The sequence below is a fragment of the Anopheles marshallii genome, chromosome 3 (assembly GCF_943734725.1).
Source record: "Anopheles marshallii chromosome 3, idAnoMarsDA_429_01, whole genome shotgun sequence".
Classification (NCBI taxonomy): domain Eukaryota; kingdom Metazoa; phylum Arthropoda; class Insecta; order Diptera; family Culicidae; genus Anopheles; species Anopheles marshallii.
In genome coordinates, this window is record NC_071327.1 from 14,280,819 (window position 1) to 14,302,379 (window position 21,561).

Sequence of the window (21,561 nt, forward strand, 5' to 3'; positions counted from 1 at the left end):
AACGAGGCAGTAAAATCTAATACCATTTCCACGTTTGCAGGGCAACATCAATTACTTTCCAGCGAACGGACCGACTCACTCAAAACCGAGCGTCCAGTCAGGATAGTTTCGGTAGAATGGAACTCAGCGGGAAAAGTATGTCGTTGTTTCGCAACGCTATGTCTGCTGCATGGAACAAACAAATAAAACACAAAATGGGACGGACCCCGTCGGGAACTCCTCCTGGCACGTAACACGAGCATTGTGACGTTGATGAGCTGGTGCACGTGGAAATAAAATTCTCTTTAGTGTGGTATGGAAAAAACAACCGGACAACACGAAGATAGGAATAATTTCGTTGTTATGAAGATTACTCTCGCTAAGTTGAAGATGCAACGACTTTAAACCGTCGTTCGAACTAGCATCGAAAAGAACAATAAGCATTTGTTCTATCATCGCGTTCGTACATGCGACGCACATACGGTTTGACCGTTGCTGCGGAATGTGTCCGATTGTTAACACTCTGGTCAATTAAATTAATGAAGCGAGTTGCCTCGAAAACCCACCCCATCTCGTCCGACCAAGTTCCTACAGAAGAGGGTGCAGTTGCTCAACTGGAAGGAAGGAAAAAAATAGAAATGTGGCCCCGAACCGCAGACAAGCATCGTGGCTGCGTCAGTAAACAATCATTATTACCTCGCAAATAAATCAATCAACCGCACGCACGCACTCCTCAGCGCGACAAAGGAACCGTTGATGAGCAGCCGGTGGTGGTTTTGAACGGATGGAAGATGAGCCCTTTGGATTATGGCGCGATGTCAAGTCCGGACTGTCAAGACTTTGCGATTCGTGCACGTCCTGTAAATAAAAAAATGCAAAGTTACATGAAAGGGAATTATTAACTGATATGGTGGATGGTAACCTATTTATATGCTTTAATTTAATGTGTTAAAGTATGTTTTAACTTATCTATGTTCAAATTGAATTCTTCATAAACCTCAATAATTTAGTATTATTTCAAATATTCATGATGTCTTTGGGCTAATCTCAATATTATGTCGTACTTCAATCATTGTTTAAAGCCTCACAAGGGATACTTAAGCAACATTTCATGTTAAACTAAACGGGCTTACGAAATCTGTTGGTATATTTAGTTGCAACGTCGAAATCAAATCTCTCGAGCACAGGGTTGACTATCCTTCTTCTTTATCGGCAACAACAATCTCAAAAGGTCAGAAGGCCTGCCATTTCTGGCTTTTTGTGACTGTATTTACCCGGAGCTGGATTGGTCTAGATGAGATTTTGGTCCGGTCCGTTCGTGTGAAGACCGGCACCGCGTCCATCATGCCACCGGACCGCCCCATTGACTACCCAGCTACGGATAAATAAAGTCAAAGAATACCGAACTTCTTGACCTTGTTGTGTCGATAAAGAAGAAAAAGAAGAAGACTCCATTGTTGTGGAGTCTAGAAAAGGAATTGATAGAATAATATTTTAGATCTCTTTTCGCTACATTTTTAAAATTAAAAACTTGACAAACGCCTTAACATATTAGGATTATTTTTGAGGAGTTCTCCTTAAAAGAGGCGAATGTTTTAAATGCTCTATTTATATCCACACACATCGACGAACATTCCAATGGCTAAACAATAATTTTCATGCATTTAAATACAATTTTCCTGTAGGTATTTATACCCATTTTTGACACTAAAACCATTTAATCGTTTTTGTAAAACCGACAGCGTAAACAACCACACCAATAAAAACAACAACGGTCAACGATGCTGCTAGCATTCTCGGACTAATAATGAGGGAGAAGATTAAAAACATGTTGTACCCAATTTGCATCAAAAGGGGGGTTTAGGTGCTTTCGGTCGGTTTCGTTACACCACGGGCGCTGCACCTTAGGTGAAGTCTTCTCGGGAGGCGGTTTCGCTTTGCCCAGGATTTTGGGTACCGACTTTCCATGGAAAAAAGGTCGCCAAACGTTGGATCAAAGGCGAAACCTAATCGCCCACGTGGGATGACTTAGAACGAGTTCAAAGTTTCATTATTTAAATTGTGCCTAATGCATGAGGTTGTTTCCATTTCTGCCAAATTCAATCGTTTATTCATGTTGTGAAGGAAATCCGATGGTGTAAAATTAAAATAACATAATGAATATGATATCTGTTCTATTTGATGCTGTTAAATGACATTACAGCTCCACGGTAACAGATACTACGCAATAGATCGCATCGCCACATCGCCCGGGCTATATAGCCAATGGGTCGCATTACAATTCCTCCCCATTCCTGTCTCAATTGACAATTAAAATGTCAGTGTTCCGTCAGAAACATGTTCATCCGCGCTAATGGAAGCAGTAATTACAGTCGCATCGTACGAAACGGACAGCGGTGTCGAAACGAACCCGTATGTATCGAATCGGGCACGATTAACTACAGCAAATGAATAGATTTTGTTGTTCATCCGTTCTGAAATATCAGATGGCGTGTTCTTAACACAGCAACAGGAACTTCGGATGCAAATGAACAATTGCACAAATAATCCATTTTGTATCTAGTGGTGGGCAAGCTCAGAACCGGCTCAGAACGCAACTGGTACCATTTCCTTTCCTGGCGGTAAGAAATCGTCATCTCGCGAACGGCACAACGGGCCTGTGATTGGCACAATTAGCAAGTGTACGCTAAACCTGTCTAATAAAGTTACATAAAGAACGATCCACACGGGAACACACTCACGGTCTGACAGCCTGACGGTAGTGGCCGTGGCGTGCGGTTGGTGTGACTGGTGATCGTGAACGAAATCGGTGGAGACGTTAGCCAGATGGCCTGTATCGGAACAATCGGTCAAAGTCGAACCCAAGTGCCCGAGGGTTCGGAATGGTTAAAGGAAGTAGCATGAGTTTGTTTTGCGGTTAACCCATAGTGCGATCGTTATCGTGTACCGTTCCAGGCTGTAACTAGTCGATTACCTGGTGGGTGATGTAATATCATTTTAGATGTTCACAATGTCTTTAACACGCTGTACAAACCATTCGGTGTTGTTTGGCCTCGGTGTTAGTAGTTATTTGTGTTTTAAAATGTAGGGCATGAAGGGTCTCCAAGCAATACGAAATAAACAAAGTTTGGTAATTAAAATGTAAGACTAGGTTGAGTGCTGCTAGGTTATGTATTTCTTGTATTTTGTTGTCTAGACCAGAGGTCTCTAAACTACGGCACGCGGGCCGCATGCAGCCCTCGAGAGCCTCCAGTGCGGCCCGCGACGCTATTGCTAAAGTTACCATTTTAATTAAAATGTCTAATTCAGGAAAGATGTAATATTACTTTAACTATTCAAATATTAATTACAGTAATAGTTAGTAATATTTAATACTAGAAATTATTTTTAAAAAATCCTCTCGAGCGCAACATCTCACTAAAATACCCGCAAGATACAGGGTTTTTCCATTAGATAGAAAATGATGAGCCCAACTTAGTGAATCGCTTTAAGCTTATAAGATAAACGGGGACATTGATAGTGATCATATTTTATTGAATCGCAAAAGCTGTGGGGCACAATTTAGTGAATGTCAAACCCGTTTACGTACCTGTCGGATTCAAGATTTGAGATATAATATACAAAATTACAGTACGAAATTTTAAACAAAGGATGGGAAGGAAACAAAGAAAAATATCGATTAAATTTTATGTTTAATGGTGATAAATTATTTTTTTTATTGATTTATTCCAATATGACGACATTTGCCGTATTACAGGGTATCAACAGAGTGTTAAGTTTTTACAAATTTTACAAGGCATTTCCTCCTTGCAAATTGCCTTATCCCGGACATACTGGGTTGTAATGATGATAAATACATGTGATTACTTTCCATTTTCATGTTGTCAACACTTGAATCCGCAGTACGTAAACAGGCTGACCGATTTGGCATTCACTAAATTGCGCATGCGATTCCATATGCAGTTTTAGCGATTCAGTAAAGTTTGTTGTTTTTGTGTCTATCTTGTCTGTTCGTGCGATTCAGTAAGTTGGATTCGCCATATACTATCTAATGTAAAACCCTGTAATGTGTAAGTGGTCCCCACGCTATCATAATTTGAAACAATGCGGCTCGCGGGTTGAGAAGTATGGAGACCCCTGATCTAAACGAATTAAATTAGTAAATAAAATAATTGTCCAAATAAAGGAAGCAGTATAAATTGGATTTGTTTCACGAATTTCTGCATGCTTTATCGATCTTAAATTTGCGAGAACATTGGAGCTTAAATCTGAAGAAAAGATAACCTAAGACTTGCAATAGTTGCTAAGGTACTTTTGTAGAATAATTTTGGAGAAATCTCAATTTGGAGAACACGCAAGTATTCACAGTTGACCGAAGGTGTTTCACCCAATTACGAGAAAACACGATCAGATGTGTCATAATCTCCCGTAGATAAGTGCCGAGTAAGTCTAATTTATTGTACCATCATCATCTTCCACTTGAAGAGTTTAGCTCCTTTTTAAATTCGATTGCTCATAATCATACAACATTCCTTTCACCTGTGCTAGACAAACAGCACAAGGGATGTAAAGATCAAATGGCAGGCGACTTGTTTAAAAAAAAAAAAAACTACAAACATATTTATAAAACCGTAATCGGATTGCGAACCGACGCCTTAAATTCCTTCGCCAGCGTGTGGGCTAGATGTTTCATAAATCTCACTCTTCCTACCACTACCGCGCGGCCTGACCTTTATCATAATCGCGCAGGAAAACTGGAAAGGTAGATGATAAAAGCCGAAAACAGAAGCGATTTGCAAAACGCTGCCAATGCGCTGGCCTGGCACCGGCATGTGACGGGGCCGGGTCCAGGGCGATGATCACGCGCACACACCGCTTTACACGATTTGCATAAAAACACAATAGCATTCATAACCGATCATCGCGGACGGAACAAGAAGACGCCGCATGTGACATACGCGAAGCTGAAGTCACTGTGTGTGTGTGTGTGTGCCTGTCCCGCCGACCAGCACGTCCGCTTGCCTTGGTTTGGCAGCGAAAGAACTAATATGCTTAACACCGAAATCCAACTCCAATGCCATCGGAGCGCAGTTTCGGCTTGGGAGAGGCCCGGCACGATCACGCCCGTGAGAGTCCTCGACGGTTGCGGCCCATATTTATGCCTTCATCCTTGAAACTCGTGGCAACTGGTGGCAAAGGATACACGGGAGAGGGGGGGGGGGAGAGTGCCCAGGCCGCCAGGGGAAAAATAAAAATTGTCTGAAACTTCGGAACAATCACCCAAAAATGGATGGCGCATGGACGGAAAACCTGTTTCGTTTGGTACCCTGCCCTGCTCGAAAACTGGATTTTTGCGCCCGATATTCGACTACTGCCAGCGGAGTATCATCGGCACATAGGAACGGAGCAGAGGGGGTGGGGGGGGGGGGGAGTTCCCTTCAGAGCATAAAGGGGGAAATGGCAAGTAGCCGGGGCCCCGTTTGTGGTGGCGATAAGGGCTTAAGTGAGATTAAAGGGAGGTGGGCGATGGGCGAATGGTGATCACTGCGTAAGGTCATTACCGTGCTTTTGGGGCCCAGCTGGGATGGGCAGGTGTTCCGGTTAGACGTAAACCGTGGCGGAAAGAGAATGTACTGCGCGCGTGTAGTCTAATTCGTGGACCATTTGCAGTGTGTACCGGCGAGTTCCACGGTTCATTACACTGAAGGTCAAGATCTTGCTCGGATATTTTAAAGATTTTGGGTGAAAGTTGGTCTGGTATCTTTTTCTTCTCCCCCCCCCAGCTTGTTCCAGTACCATAAACTATTAAACTGTCACGGTACAAACACGGCTTTTTTAAACACCAACAAAGAGCTAAATGGTGTACCGATCATGAGATTTCGGCCGGTGGCGTCGTAACGCAAGGCTGCACAACACACTAAATGGCCGCCAAAAGCCACCGAAAAGACTGGTGGCAGCCAAAGCAATGAGAAAAAAACCCCGGGACGATGGTTTTCATCTCCGACGCAATAGCACTAGCAGCAAATGATATTGGCTTATTACACACAGACACACACACACATTGTTGGTGCTTCGTCGGATCGCGGTGAGGACATTACAACGCGCCGATTATTGAGGCTGTACTTCAGTGACCTGTTTTGGTATGGATGTGTCAAAAAATGGCGCAGTACCACGAGAATGTCCGGCTGGATCGGGAATTTACATAATCGGAAACCGTTCGGAAGAAACTACTGACCCGTTTCGCTAACGGACTGCTGACCTCGAAAGGTTATATTTAGAAAATTGACGTTTTGGGTTCGGGAGGGGGTGTGTCTCAATGGGGGCATGGCGGAGTTAACATTAAACCGCACGCTGATCGCTGAAAATCGGGATGAAGTGGAAACCTTCCACCACTAAGTGAGATAGGGGAGAGCAATTTCATTCTCACCCAATGATGTCCGCCAGCGTGTTCGCGGTGTCCCCGCGTAGGTTGGTGGCCTACGACGGATTAGAGCTGATTGTGTACGGACACAAGCACCGTTTGCTTGTGCGCTTTTATCAAAACAATACATTTAATCACTTATCAATGCCGTAAAACAATCTCGTTGAAGCATCTGAACGTCGGTTTGCTGGCGTCCTAGTGCTCCGGGCGCGTTCTGAGCGCCGGGCTGCGCATACAGTGTGAAGATCTTGACGGAACCAGTCATTTCAATGTGAGTGTACTGTAGTTCAAGATCAAACCGCGCAAAAACCTCCCGGTCCGTTTATTTGCCAGGTACCGCAAAATGCACAGCGCGACAGCGCAGCCACCATTTGTTGTTGTGGTGCGTGGACATTGTCACAACAGTTTATTAAAGCTTTAACATATTTACACTGCCTCACCATCACAATGACGACGGTGACGTGGTGGCGCGAGTGACGCATGGGTAATGCCAGCTGCTACTTGCATTCAAATTGCTACGGTCAACAGACAGACACGTCAGGCAAAGGGTGCCAAAAAAAAAACCCCTCGAGGTACACTAAGTACAACAAGAAGGCACATTTGGCACAGCACACAAAACCCACTAATGGGTGGTGATCCTCAGCCCTCCGGCCGGTTGCCTTGTTTCGCACGAGAGCACCCAAATTGTGTGTCACGTTCAGTGGTTTTTTTTTCAATACAATACCTTCCATTAATGTTCCACTCACCTTTCCGGTGTCGGTGAATTGGGCCTCCGATCGGTGGTTGGGTTTATACGGCTTCTCGCACACACTTCCTTATCCGGCACCGTCCGTTGCGCGATTGCGGTGCCAGCGGTAGGTTATCATTTATGGGTGCGCAATAATCGGCGGTGTGTACCGGTGCCTGCTGAAATCTTTCTGTCACACGTGAAAGCACCCACTAAGCGGAAGGCACCTTCGAGCGCTTCCTGCTAGAATTGTTTGTTAGGCTAGACACTTGACGGAGAGTTAGGAGAGTGGGAGTTGTATTTGATAGATTACGCTAGCTGGCGTTGGTTTCTGTATTGGAAAAGTTTACATAGCACCATGCTGCGAATGTTGCTGCAAGGGATAGTGCGAAAAAGTCACACCGACATGATGGCGAAGGCGATAATGGCGAGAGGCATCTTCAGCTCTGACTCACCGAATGTCGATAATGATTCCGGCAATGCGAGTGCTGCGATGATTAATACGGGACAGGATGAAAGCGAGACACCAGCACGAACCCTGCTGACGTAGCGTAGCTTCCACGGTACGAAAACGCGGTCCCGTGCCGCACCGTTCCCTGGCAACGGAATGTTTCAAACTTTTGTTCAAACATAAGCGTCGGCACTACTGTTTACACTTCGTTCTGCACTGTACACCCGGTGTGTACCACCAATACGTACGCACCGCACACAACAACGCCTGCTGAGTTAACAACGTTCCGACGGCTAGAATACATACGCTGTACGGGAAATATCGCGAAATAAGAGGCGATTCGACACTCTTCCCGAACCCCACAAACACGTGTCGAGGGGGAGGGGGGGGGGGGGAGGCTGTCAAAAACGTTGCACTGGTCGATGGCTTCCGTTGGTGGTACTTTGTTCACAGCCTCCGTTCACAGATTTTCAATAAAGATAAAGGCTTTATACAGAAATGCCACTGCCACGCACACGAACGAAACGAAACCGACCCGAGGGAAGGTTGGGGACACACTAACCGCTACGCTGTTTCGGACAGGTTGCCCTTCTTTTCGAGTTTAATTTCTCTTCAGCCTCATCATGCGCTGGGCGCAAATGGCAGGGAAGGGTTTTTGTTGTTATTTGGAATTGAGATAAAGGAGAGGACGGTGACAAAACCGAGAGAAAGACACATTGACAAGCCACACAAAGACAAGGTTGCACGCGCTCTCCCCTTTGCCTACCCAAAACCCCGAACGCGTCCCATTTGTCGGCCGCAGCAACAATCGCCACCCAATCGCTCACCTTTGACACAATTTCGCTTCCCGTACGATGGGTTCGATTCGGACCAAACCCCTGTACCGGGGGAAAGCGTTTGGTGGGAAAATCTCGATGCACCCTCTCCTCCCCAAAAAAAAAACTCCCCTAACAAACATTCCACCCCAAATTCAAAAGCGGCTCCCTTTTGGTAATTGTGCGACCAAAATAAAAACACGGCACCAGATGATGGTGATGGTGAGGGCTTTTTAATTTGCTTTCATTTGTTGAATGCAGTGCACTTGTGCAGTGTAATTTGCACCACACGACGCGATCGCACGTGCACACCCCACACGCGCCACCCTTCGCGCTCTCTCACTCACTCTCACACGCCTACTCTGTCGTGCTTTTATTCCGTTTGATCGGCAAACGCAATCAAAATAATAACAATATCCCTCTTATTGCTCCTGTCCCGGGTCGCGCAATCTTCTCCACGCCGCGATACCACTATTCCCTATCAGACGTGATTCGAAAAAAGCAGAAACGTGCAAACACAAACACACACACAAGCGAGCGCACACACATACAAACTCAATCACACACAGATAACACCGGGATGCAGCAACCGTCCCGGCGGGCACTGGGCACAAACGTCACCCGTATTTACGGGGGGAGGGGGGGTGGATCGGTACGGGGAGCAACGCGTGATGATTGGGGGTGGTTTTTTTACCGTTTTCCTTTTGAATGGTCGTTCGCGTCCGCGGTGCGGAATTTTTTCGTTTCGCCTCTGCTACACACGGTAGAGTGTGAACGGAACCCGGTGTGCCGTTCGCGCGCTTTATACCCACGTCCGTTCGGGCTCACTGTCGTGAGATTTCTGGCGGTTCCGGTGCCAATCCGAACGCGGTCGTACGCACACCGAACGTTACGGCAACACAACGGATGCGACGTGCGGATGGGTTCAGTGGCGCGCAACTTTCTGCGGCAGACAATCTGTTGCATCATATTGTGGCAATTTTTGATAAGATTGCAGGTCAATTAAACGGGAAAGTTTTAGGGCAAACATAGTTTTATGTATTTTTGGTTGATTAAATTTAAAATACATTTAATAACAATCTTTATAAAGATGTGCTGTTTCACCCTCTAAATATTGTTAAGATATTTTTAATTTATCTTGAAATAGAAATCCATCAAACGGGCAATTCTAGTTCCAATAAAGATTTTGGACGATTTGGACGATTTCTATTTAATGCTAAAATTTGTATGAATATGTGATTTGATGATGATGTTAGACTTATTTTTAAATTCCTCATAGTTATATTAGTTTTTTTTTTGTTTCGTCAAAAGTGTTTGTATCCCAAGTTGAAATTAATATAAAATAAAGCAACTCTTTATCGTAATTAATAATAAATTCGTCGTCGGAACGGAACGAGATAAATGAGGTTGTTCACCCCTGCAAAGCACGACGCATGTTGCTGCTGAAACGTTGCATTCATATGTGCTTTCTTTACGCTTGGTGTTTCTTATTTTTTTGCTAAAGCTGTTGTGTCAATACAATTCAAACACATCTTCTATGTGCAAGCTAATGTACCCGAGCCTCGTGTTGGTTATTATATTAAAAAAAAAAAAACAGAAAAATCTTCCAAGCAGCTCTCAAAATCTCACTCGTATGTAGTTGCCAACGCTTTGTGTAGGTACAGCGAAGGCTTCCATTGATAGGATTGAGTTAAATTGTTGGTACTTCAAACATCAGAAGAGGGTGTTCTTAAAAGCGAATGCTAAGAGACGCCACTGTTCGAGTGTTTTTTAAGCACCCTCTCTCATATACATTGCAGCGAAAGTGCATTCTTTAGAATCTCTTCAAGAAGCACGACCGCAAGAACGCAAGAGAACGTAAGAGTTGACGTACAATGTAAAATATGGTTAACGGAAATATACCAAGACATAAAAAAATCTTGTTTAAGTCACTAATAAGCTATAGTTAGATCGGAGCTGCAAACAATACAAGCCGAAAATATGTTACTGAAGTTCCCAACTGCATGTTAATAGTAAATTATTCAACCGCAATAAACGAAGACTGTTTGTGTTGCAATCACGCTGTTGCGTACAGACACAACCTGTTGCATTGGAGGAGAGATTTCAGAGCTTTATGGCTCGTCTCAGAAGCTTACGCACAAAAGCGTCCGATAGAAAGCTTTCACAATCGTGACAAACATTTGAATTAATCTAGCAGAGATGCAACTGATGGGTAGTGAAACTCCATTGCTTTAAATTTGTTTACTATTAATGTGGATTTTATATGTTGAATGAGCTATCGAAATAAATAGCTTACTTGAGGTTAATAAATTAGAATCAAAAGTATATCCAATGGTTTATTTACTGAAAATTTGAATATTTTTCACTTATTTAAGACAAATGATCCAATTACTCAAATAATAACAATATTATACGAAGTATAAAACAAATCTTCATTACTACAGGAGAGTTCCAGAACTGACTTAGCACACTATATAAAACATATTTACTTTTCTTTATAACTTTAAATAAAATATTTCTAAATTCCTTAACTATCGTTTCTTTTTCTTCCTTAATGGCAATACAAACTCTAGGCCTTTACACCACCTCTGACATTATTTGACTTTATAAACCCGAAAAAGGATACTCAGTCCTCCGTGCTGCAGATTGCCCCGGATAGGATTTTGTACCGGTCCTGTCGTGCAAAGACGGGCGTCGTTATCAAATGTACCACCCGAAAAATACAGTTTAGCTGTAGATTATTGAGCTAAATTATAATCAGACCAATTTGACTTATGAAGCAAATTCATCATCCTCTAAGTTGGTCCAAAATGTGCTGCACTATAAAAACAAGCATTTGACAAATTCAACTGACATTGCTACCAAAACTCCCAACAAGTTTCATAAACACTCACGAGCCATTAGGTTATCGCCAAAAAGTAAAACATTCCATGACTTACAAAAGTTATTACTCTTCCCATTTCTGGACGAACGATCCATCCTCACCAAAGGCAGCATCTATCACATGCGGCTTCAGTAGCCGATAAGCGGCGGTGTAAACTTTTCGCCAAACATCATCTCTGAACGCTCGGTTTGTCTAGGGTTTTTTTTTGCAGCTGGTGGTATGTCCTGCGGTTCGGAATAAGGTAAGGTAAGGACTATTAATTCATTTCCTGCTAGCGGGCCGTGTGCAAACAATGGCCAGCGACATTATTTGCTCGTGCTCGCATTGTGGTGCACGAACGCATCACTAGCCAAATTCCGCTGGGACTCGTAAAAGGGCACGGAAATAAATTATTGATCAACGCAATCACCAGCATGATCGTCGGAGGCCCGAACGTATGGTTTTTATTTTTGAACAATAAAAATAAACTGCAAGTAACGCACGATGGAGGCGCCCAGCTTTTAAGCAGAGACGGTGAGTGACCGCCATAAGTAACTCACGGACCCAATGGAGACGCCTAGCCGTTGTCGGCTTGGGTGAGTGTCTAGCAAAACGGTACTCACTTTCTACAATGGAAATTATGAAAGTACGTACAGCACTAGACATACCTCCCCGAGTGACTGTGTGATTGGTTACGACTGGAAAAGAAAGGATCGTAAAATGGGTGACACGAGCGATATGAAGCTTTCGGACAAATCATTAGCGCTATCAGTAGCGTGCTGATCTTCGAACGGAGGAGGGTCTCGTACGCTTGGAGTTCGCGCCTCCGCCACCTGTAGTGGCGAAAAAGGTGTGCATTGCGAACCAGTGAGAAAGATATCGATTTTTACTCGCAGAGGACAGAAACGCTGCGAGTAGTACTGCTGCTCTTCCAAATCCCACAGGCCAGGGAGTCCCCCCTGCTCTTTTTGTTTGTTGGCCAGTGGGCAAAACGATAACAAATGGTTTTGACATTGGCGGTAGCGAGGGTACGTGTTGGGAGGGCTGTATTCCGGAAATGGTAATGCATTGCTGGTTTATTTTCCTAAGAAGCGAAACAAAGTGTACAGGTGCGAGAGGTGAATAAGTGTGTGAGTGGTTTTTGTTTTTGCTCTTCTCCGCTGTATATTTGATTGCTGTGCTAAGACGAGATAATAGGAAACATCCGGATAAAGCAGCTGCAAGTGATTGGTGCTAGTGCAGCAAATATAATGTTAATACCGTTGAAATCATTCAAGCGCCGGCGAGCATGTGAGTGATGTGTGAATCATACGACAGCATTAGTGTCAGACCGTATTACCATCACCGGACGTACGCTGTGAAGGTAAGAACCGCCCATCTACCCATCTGCTTCCCAGTCCAAGCAGGCACACGCAACCATTTGCCCGCGGTACAGTGTCTACTTGTTGAAGGGGCAAACAAAAAAAAAAAAAACGATGACAAAGCTGGGATGAGCCACTTCAGGCCACTACGAGCGAACGGGCGGGAATATTCATCGGCACGCGTCACCGAGTACCGGGCGAGTTTGAGTTTTCTCAACACCGCTCCGGGGGTAGTTGTTGAACGGGTCCAATTAGAGTGTGTGAAGGTTGTTAGTCTTAATGAACGATTGCTACGATTGTTGCTACGAGACACTCTGCATACACTCTAGGCGTCTATTGTGATTTGTGATATTGAAATGAAGCTCGTCTAATGAGAAAAGTTACTTCTCTGGAGGGACCACAGGAAAGTAAATTCGTTGGCCATATGCAAATACCATTAAGTAAGAAAGAGTAGTTTAAATTGGGTCATCGTTTTTTTTTCGAAAACTAACACAATCCGTACATTCTACCATTTTTAATCGTTATTTTTGATGCACCAACTAAAATGGCCGTTCACTTTTCACATCTTTGTCTTAAATTTCATAGTCCTGAAACTCCTTTTTTCCGTACCGTTCATACAAATAAGGTCCCGGAATGAAAGACTTTTTCCTTGCGAAAGCTCAGAAACTTTACGAGCAACAACTTAATCGGCGGAATCTCAACCAGTGGCAACAAACTTCAATCCAACCACCCATACCGTTTGCCGTTACGATGTTACATTATTCCTTTACAGCGATAATCCCCTGCAAGCAATCGCGGCCGGCATACGCGCTTGAAGAAACGGACCAACATAATATTGACCTTTTGACTCCATTTGTTTTTGCTCCGCGCATTTGCCACAATATTTTCATACACACTCTGCGGGGTTTTGCTTCAACAATAGCTTACAATAGCCAGTGTTATCGGCAATGGCAGCCACGTAGCACAAAGCGGAAAATATTTGCATTTCATTTGCATCCAGTTTTGCGCGCATGGTTTCGACCCGCACAGTACGGGCCACCATGTTGGATGTTGTGAACATGTTTGGTGGAAAAGCTGAATAAAAATGTTTGTTGCTACGCTTTCTCCACCATTTTGTTGTTGTATTCATTCCTTGTTGCGTATAAAGAACCGCAGTGTCAAGTGTGTATGATGGCCGTGCATAGGGGTGGCTGGAAAGCACATGTCAGGATGATAAGCAAATTGGTGGACTCTTGTGATGAAGCGAGTTATTCGTATGGAAAGCCCATGATAAGGAACGATGGATGTAAAGAATTGAGTAATGTTTGAGTTATAAATCAAAATCGCTTATTAGGCGCCAATGTCTAAATTTTGAACAACACTGCGCAATAACTCTTGCTATAACATACCACAAAAAAAACAACAAATTATTCATAAAATTACCAAAAAAAAAATCCTGCCAACTGTTTTCTTAGTGGTGCTATATCTTCAAGAGGACTTACTTTGCCATTGTTAGCTTTCTTTGACTTCATTCACCCCACCCTGACGAAAAGATTCTAAATAACCTTTCAAAACCATCAAAACTTTGAGGTTAAATAGGAATGGCGAAGAAACTAAAGGCGCTGGTACTGATAACCAATTTAGTTTCATAAACTATGCACAGAGAAAGAAACAATAAATTTCAATTATTTTTAGATGATTTTAAAGTAAATCTCAAAAATATCTAAAGATAGGTGTGGAATTTACAGCCATTGCTCGAATAAGTCGAATAAGTTGTATGATGGATGTATATGTTGGGAAAGTTTTTAAAATAACTAAATTATTTAAAAATTATATCCAAAAGGTGGGCATGAAGCTAAATCCACCTCTATATGTTCCACTTCAACTTGATAATTTTCCAAAAACATAACTGAGTTTATCGCTCGAATTCAAAAACCCTGTATTATCTACTATTTAACATTTGCATGGACCGTAACTTCGTGTTAGACTCGCCGTTGTAGAATTTGGTACTTTGGCTAAGATTGTTCATCGCATTCGAGTTCCACTTGGGAGTGTTAAAGTTTTCGTTATAGCTAACCATTTTCGATTACTCGATCGATTAAGCTTGCAACAATGTCGATCTTGTCCAAGTACTTGTTCACCATTTGGCCGATTACTTCAACTACCAATGAGAACGCAGGGATCACTTTGCCTTCGATCTCCATCTTTAGGCTGTGCTTCACGGTGATGTTTGCTATCGTGGCGTTCTATGCTGTAGTGGCCAGAGCAAGACTACTAATTAACACTTTTTAATATAGGAAAAGTTAAAAAAAGATGACAATTCGATCATATTGGACCATCAGGTAAAACAATGGTTGGAACAAAGACTTTTAAGCAGTTACCTTACAATTTTGGTAGTGGCTATTACACAGTTAGGAATAACGTTGTCAAATTTTGGTTGCGCAGAAAAGGATAGCTATAAAACACGAAATAGTGCCGAGTTCTTTGTTAAATCGCAGCGAACTCGTAAGAAAGCTCTTTGAATTTTATCCAGTTTAATATATTCATTGGACTTACTTAAAGGTTTTCGAGTTCAAGTGGTACAGTTGTGACTTTTATAAACTAGTAGAACATTTCCTAGTTTCAATATATGTAAAAGGATGCTTGACAAAGATTAAATTCTCACTTGCAATTAGTATTATGTTGACACAAATGCTTAACACAGTACGGGTCCGTTCTAGAATAGCTACCACTTTATCTTCTAACAATGTCTAAAAACGAGCAACTGTTGAAGTTCTAAGCTCATTATTTAAATATATCTTGCCACAATTATCGTATCGCAGCTAACCCATCTAATACTCCCCCCCTGTTCTTGGGATCTCATCATTAAAACATTTGCTAATACTTTGAGGATCATCGTTACGAACCTTTAGCCTTTCAGAAGGCTTTAGTGGAACTCAATGGTTCGCTTCTTCAAACAAATCCCTTCCATTTATATTAAAAAAAAAAAAACACAGCCTTTTGTCCGTCCGTGGCAAGGCAGTTAGCGCTCACCGGAATCCTTTTATTTCCCATCCAACCAACCCGAAGCATCGGATGAAATGTCCCTGTAGGGCCATTTTTGGTTTTTTATGCGAACCGTCTCCTCCTTGGCTCGCTTGGTTCGGTTCGGTTTGCCCCGGTATTACTTTTCGCTCGGTGAAATGGCATTAAGATTCATAGCATGAAACGTCCGCCTTTGCCTTTTCCTGGGGGAGGTGAAAGCAGTTGATCAGATTTTTTCGTCGTTGAGGAAGCAATCGAAACGAAGAAAGAAAAGTAAAGAAAAAAACAGACCCAAGATAAGATTGCCCGCATAGAGAGAAGTATTTTGGGGACATGGAGTGAGAAAACAATATATACTTGCTCCAATTTCATCCGTGGGACTTGTTTATGTACTTCGCCGGCAGACGAAAACTTTTTCCTCAGTAGCTTGGCAAGATGCTGCAGCACATCCTTAAAATGGCTCGGCAGCAAACGACACGAACTTTTACGACAGTTGTTAAACCGTTTAGTTCACTGTGAAAAAGCTTAAAACATAGCGTACTGTATTAGCTTTGAAAATTATTGGTAGGATCTAGTGTTATTATACTTTAGATTAAACCGTCTCAAAGATTTTAGTTACTTTAACCAATGAATTAATTACACTCAACAAGCTTAGTCCATTAGTAATTGAAGGTGATTTATTCAGGGGGGATGAAAAAAAAATTAATAAACACCTCGCGTATTATTATTTCATTGGCTGCTTCCGGCCGCATATCTGGTGCCAGCGGGCTATCGTCCACGTGGAATGGAAATGCCCAAAATTATATTGATATTGATCGTAGCAGCGTACCGTGGGCGCAGGCAAACAGAGAAATAAGTGACCAGAAGTCGCGCACTTCCCGGCAGGTAAAATTTAATTTATTTCCTAACCACGAAGGTAGACACGGCTGGCCTTTCGGAGTCCCTTTGTCAACGCAAAGATGTTTCTCAATGATTTATCTGTGTAATGGTAGCGTCGAAAGACATTATGGCTTCTTGAGCCCACCGATCCATGGGGCCATTTTGTGGTTCGTTTTGGTCGGTTAAAGTTTTCACCCGCTCGCTCGGGGAGGGGCGAAACCCCACCCATGCATTGTTGGCTTGTAAAATGAGCCAATGTCTGTCTTGTTAACGGGGTTGCGCGCTTCATTTGGTGCTTTATTTTTATCTTTACTTTTCCCCGCGGGACGAAGCAAACTAACGATGCTGGTCGTTTGATGAATTGCTCGACATTAGTAATCCGCAGAAATGCGCCCAACATTTGGCTCGCAGCGTTGCGTGTTGTCGTTTGTGGTCGTAGACGCGCATTAAAATTCACGGCCAGCACGGTTCAAACTAACTTTGCCAATTAGCGAGCGAGCTTATGTTAATTGAGATACCCATTGGATTGGAGGTACCGTGCCGTTATGTTCTGGCGGAAAGATCCTTCGAGATAGAATTTTAAATGAACTATATTAAAGTGGGCGCACGGTTTAAACACAAACTAATCCGTTTAAGCCTGATACAGAAGGATTAAGTTGCAATTAGGATGGCAATTTAGACAATGGACTATGTGTAAAGTGTGTGTACCAGGCTTTCGGATCAAAAAAATCGAACAATATGCATTATAAATTAGGGTTGTTATTTACTTTAGTTTGATGGAAACATAAACAATGTATCACATGTGAAAGAGATTCATTACAAACAGGAATCATAATGTTTCGACCAGAATTTATCGATAATACCGAAGCCGGATTGGAAACATCCCCAGCTAACAAAAATCTCTCTCAAATCTCTCTAAATGTCCGTATACGGTTCACCAGCCTTATTGCCCACCGGTTTAGTTAAAAGCACAAATTACGATGTCAGGAGTACGAGGACAACGGCCTCTGCTTCACCTGACCTAAAAGTACCAGGAAAAACGAAATCTCTAAGCGCCATGTTTGTGTTGTCCATTAGTATATGGTTTGCAACAAAATGGCCGACCACGAAGACGAGTATCCGTGTAGGACATTTATTAAATGATCTGCATGAGAGCTGTGGGAGTTTCCCCAATGCAGCATAATGTGTTATGAGATTATTTGTTTTGTAAATGAGCTAATGTTGTTGAATGTTTGCTAAATATATTACGTTGAAAACGATGGCACTATTACATTAACATGTTTAGGCAAGTTGCGTAAGGATCGAAAATACCTCTGTATTGCTTTTCCAAAAATTAACGAAATAATTTAATATATTTTTATTCAGAAAATAAAATAAAATAAAATAAAATATACTTATCATATTCTGAAGTACTAAAATGGTAAAAATAGAAAACATCCATTCATTGATTATCAAAGTTTATCTTAAAGAGTCCCCGGTACTAACAACCGCAAAAGATGTCGTATAATAACAATTTATTACATTTCTCGCATTCGGGATTTAGCGAACATTAGCGAAAAGTGTGTAATAAACAGCAACAAAAAACGTTTTACATACAAAATAAATAATAATATATTTTTTATAACCTTTTAGAACTGTCGAAAACCATCACAGAATTGGAGAGCTTGTTTCAATGTCGTTATTATTTTTAATTACGAAATAATATACTCATCTATGAAAGTTAAAAATGTGTATTTTATTTATTTCTAAATAATACTCCGGAGGTTGTTCTATTGATTTCGCATCAAAAATGCAAACGAATCTTTAATTTTTAAGTGCACAAGAGCGTCACCCATATATTGGGTGACGCACTGTCCCTGAAAACATTCCGCGTCACCCATATTTGGGTGTTGCAGTAAGAAAATGCAGTCGAAATATTTGCTTTTCCACCAATCGGTAATTCATTTTGGGTCATAATGGTGGAAAATTAACTAGACAGCAAGATTACTTCAAAATTACTTTCGCTATAATCAAACGATGGAAGGGAAGACATTAAAAAAAAAACCTTCCTCCAACCTTTTCCACTACCACCAAGTATACGGGATTCAATGTGTCCGTAGACTGCCAACCAGGCACAAAGTTTCTGGCCACAATATTGTACACACCACGAAGCATGTAAAAGGTTAACACAACTATCCGTCCGCTTCCGTGCGTCGTTGCACATAATATCGCCTTTTCACGAAGAAAACAAACCAGGACCATCGCCCATTCGAGCCCGCTCGTTACAAAGTTTCGAAAGCACAGTTCGCTGTTCGATGCAGCACAATCGGCACCAGCAGCGAACGAACGTAAAAAGCGCGCCTCACATACACAGCACAGCACACATTCGATACCACGGGAGAAAGGCGCTAAGAGCTTCGTTCAACAACGGTGCAAAAGTGCAATCGTGGTGCTTTCTCTGGTGTCATCGTTGTTTTGCTGCCCGTGCAGCAGTCCGCACGTTGCCTCCCGTGCGGTGTGTCGCTTTTAATATTAACCAGCTGTGTGCCGAGACACCAAACTGGTTCCGACGGACTATGGAAGTGCACACGGATTAAAAGTTTTGCGTTCGTACCGGGCGAAGCTGCTGTCTTGGGCGGGAAGCTTTGCTCGGCAAAGGGATGGTTTAATCTTGTGCGATTCGTGTTGCTGCTGCTGCGGTGGCATCGGGTTAGGTTGGGTAAAGGTCAACCTTGTTTGCCTCTGTGTGGCCGTGCTATTGGAAATTGTTTTGCCAATATCGAAGTGTTGTAGTTTGGCGACAATATTACATTGAAGCGATTGGATAGCAAAAGCTCTCGATGCCTCCGCTACACCGTGCTTTATAATGGAAGAAAGTATTTTATCTTTTTTGTAAACAATTTTCAACTCAACTTTTTTTTTTATTAATTTGAAGCATTGTATCTAAGAATGGATAATTTTCAATGTAATGATCTTGTTGTGTAAATTAATTAAATTAATATTTAAATTATTACTTAATGTCCCTCTTTTACACAAGCTTAGAGAATTTTTTTCTCGATAAATTTTTAGATATTTTATTGCATAGGGAATTAAGATTTTCCTAACGTCAAATTCTTCCCACCACATCGTCGAAACGCACTACACTGTCCGTTGGCGTCTCGTGAACGCATTCTTTAGTTATTGCGGGTGAAATGGTACACCATCAGTTGCGCTGGTGCATACTGCATGGTTGCACCGAAATCGCACCCTCAAGCAACACCAATAACATGCACGCGTTCAGCTTCTGCACGCCGCTCTGCTGGAAGCTGGTGCTAGTGTCCTTGTGGTGGCCGATCAGTGCCGAGGAAAATGGCGGATGTCCGCCATGTGGTTCGTATACTACCAGAAGGTGCTATTCGGATAAGAAGAGTGCATTTAATCCCCTCTCGGGTTGCAGTTTGCGGTAAGCAGCCCGACCCACCGATGCCGAACACGTTGCGTGTTATCGGTGGCAACGCGTCCGACATTGACCGATTCCCTTGGATGGCGGCACTCTACTACCGGGAACGGTTCACCTGCGGTGGAAGCTTGATTAACGATCGCTACATCCTGACGGCGGCCCACTGTGTGGCACGGCTGGATGCGGCTGAGTTCGAGGTGTACCTAAGACGTCCGAACATTGTCACCCTGAACGCGGACGCCGTCCATCGCCGGGTGACACGCATCATATTGAATTGGTACCAGCAAGTCAGAAACAACAACGATGTGGCACTGTTGCTGTTGAAGGAGCCGATTCGGGCTGAGGACGGCCTAGTTCCGATCTGTCTGCCCGTCGATGCATCGACCTTCGAAGGAAGGGAAGCAATCGTTACCGGTTGGGGCACGACCGACAGTGGCGAGTTGTCGGAGCACTTGCAGCAGCTGACCGTGCCCATCCTGACCAACCAGCAGTGCCGAAAGGCGGGTTACTTTCGCTTCCAAATCACGGCGAAAATGTTGTGTGCCGGGTATCTGGAGGGTGGCCGCGATTCCTGCCAGGGCGATAGTGGTGGCCCACTGCAGCTGACGACGAGTGAAAGCGGTCAGCAGCAGATCGTGGGCGTTGTGTCCTGGGGCAACGAGTGCGCCCAACGGAACTATCCCGGGGTGTACGCAAGGGTTAGTCGGTTTGTGAGCTGGATTCGGAGGCAAAGTCGCGGTGCTTGCTGGTGCACCGGGTGAATTGTGCCGAGCCGAGAACGACACGAGAATGTGCAGGTGACAGTTAGCAATTACTTTCGACGAAGACGCCACGAAGCGCTGCAACGATGCGAAGGGATGCTTGGGAAAAATGGGATTAAGATGTGAATTTTTTAAGGGTGAAATTGGCTGTGTGTGAGTTTCAGGTGCGTGCCGGAGACAAATCGTCTAGCAGGAGTGTTCTTTGCGATGTCTTAAAGAAACTTTAACGAAGCGTGTCCATTCACCGGACGAGTCACTGTCAAGTCGAGGGAAGGAAATTCTCTACTCTGTGGCAGAAGATTCACTGCACTAGAGAATTAATTCCATTAGAGTTCCGAGAAGCTGAAACAGTGCTCGGTGAAGTTGATTGGACAGCATTACGAACAGCCAGGTCAATCATTGGATTTAGGTGAATAAATATTTCAAAAACGAAACTGTGCTCGATTGATTGTAATCTGATTCAAACTAGCGGTTTTGCTGGCCAAAATAAACCAAATTTGCAGCAAGTCGGACGGCTGTTGGCTGGACTTATGATTAAAGAATCCATGAGACAACCATGAGCTATCAGCTCGCTTCGCCCGGTGTAGTTCACTCTGGTGAAGTAGCAAGAGTTTCGCCATCAATCAACATAAATCCATAAATCTTAGATTAATAATTCACGGGTTTTGTGAATGAATCATAGTGTTTGTCTCGGCTGTAAAGCACACTACGAAGTTTGATAAAGCTTCAAGCGGTAGTAAGTGATACGAGTTAAAGAAGAAATACATTAACAATCAAATCGTGCTGGAGGTTTGAGGCATTCTTTTGAAGTTCTGGAGAATTTTGATGCGAATTGTTTTATTAAAACTAACGCTCATTATGAACTTCGTTTGGAGAGTTTTCC

At 43.1% G+C, this 21,561-nt stretch overlaps 1 pseudogene; it reads left to right on the top strand.

Moving 5' to 3' along the window:
* The first annotated feature begins 17,594 nt into the window (after positions 1-17,594).
* Positions 17,595-20,678, top strand: LOC128711040 (clotting factor G beta subunit-like; annotated as a pseudogene).
* Positions 20,679-21,561: the final 883 nt, after the last annotated feature.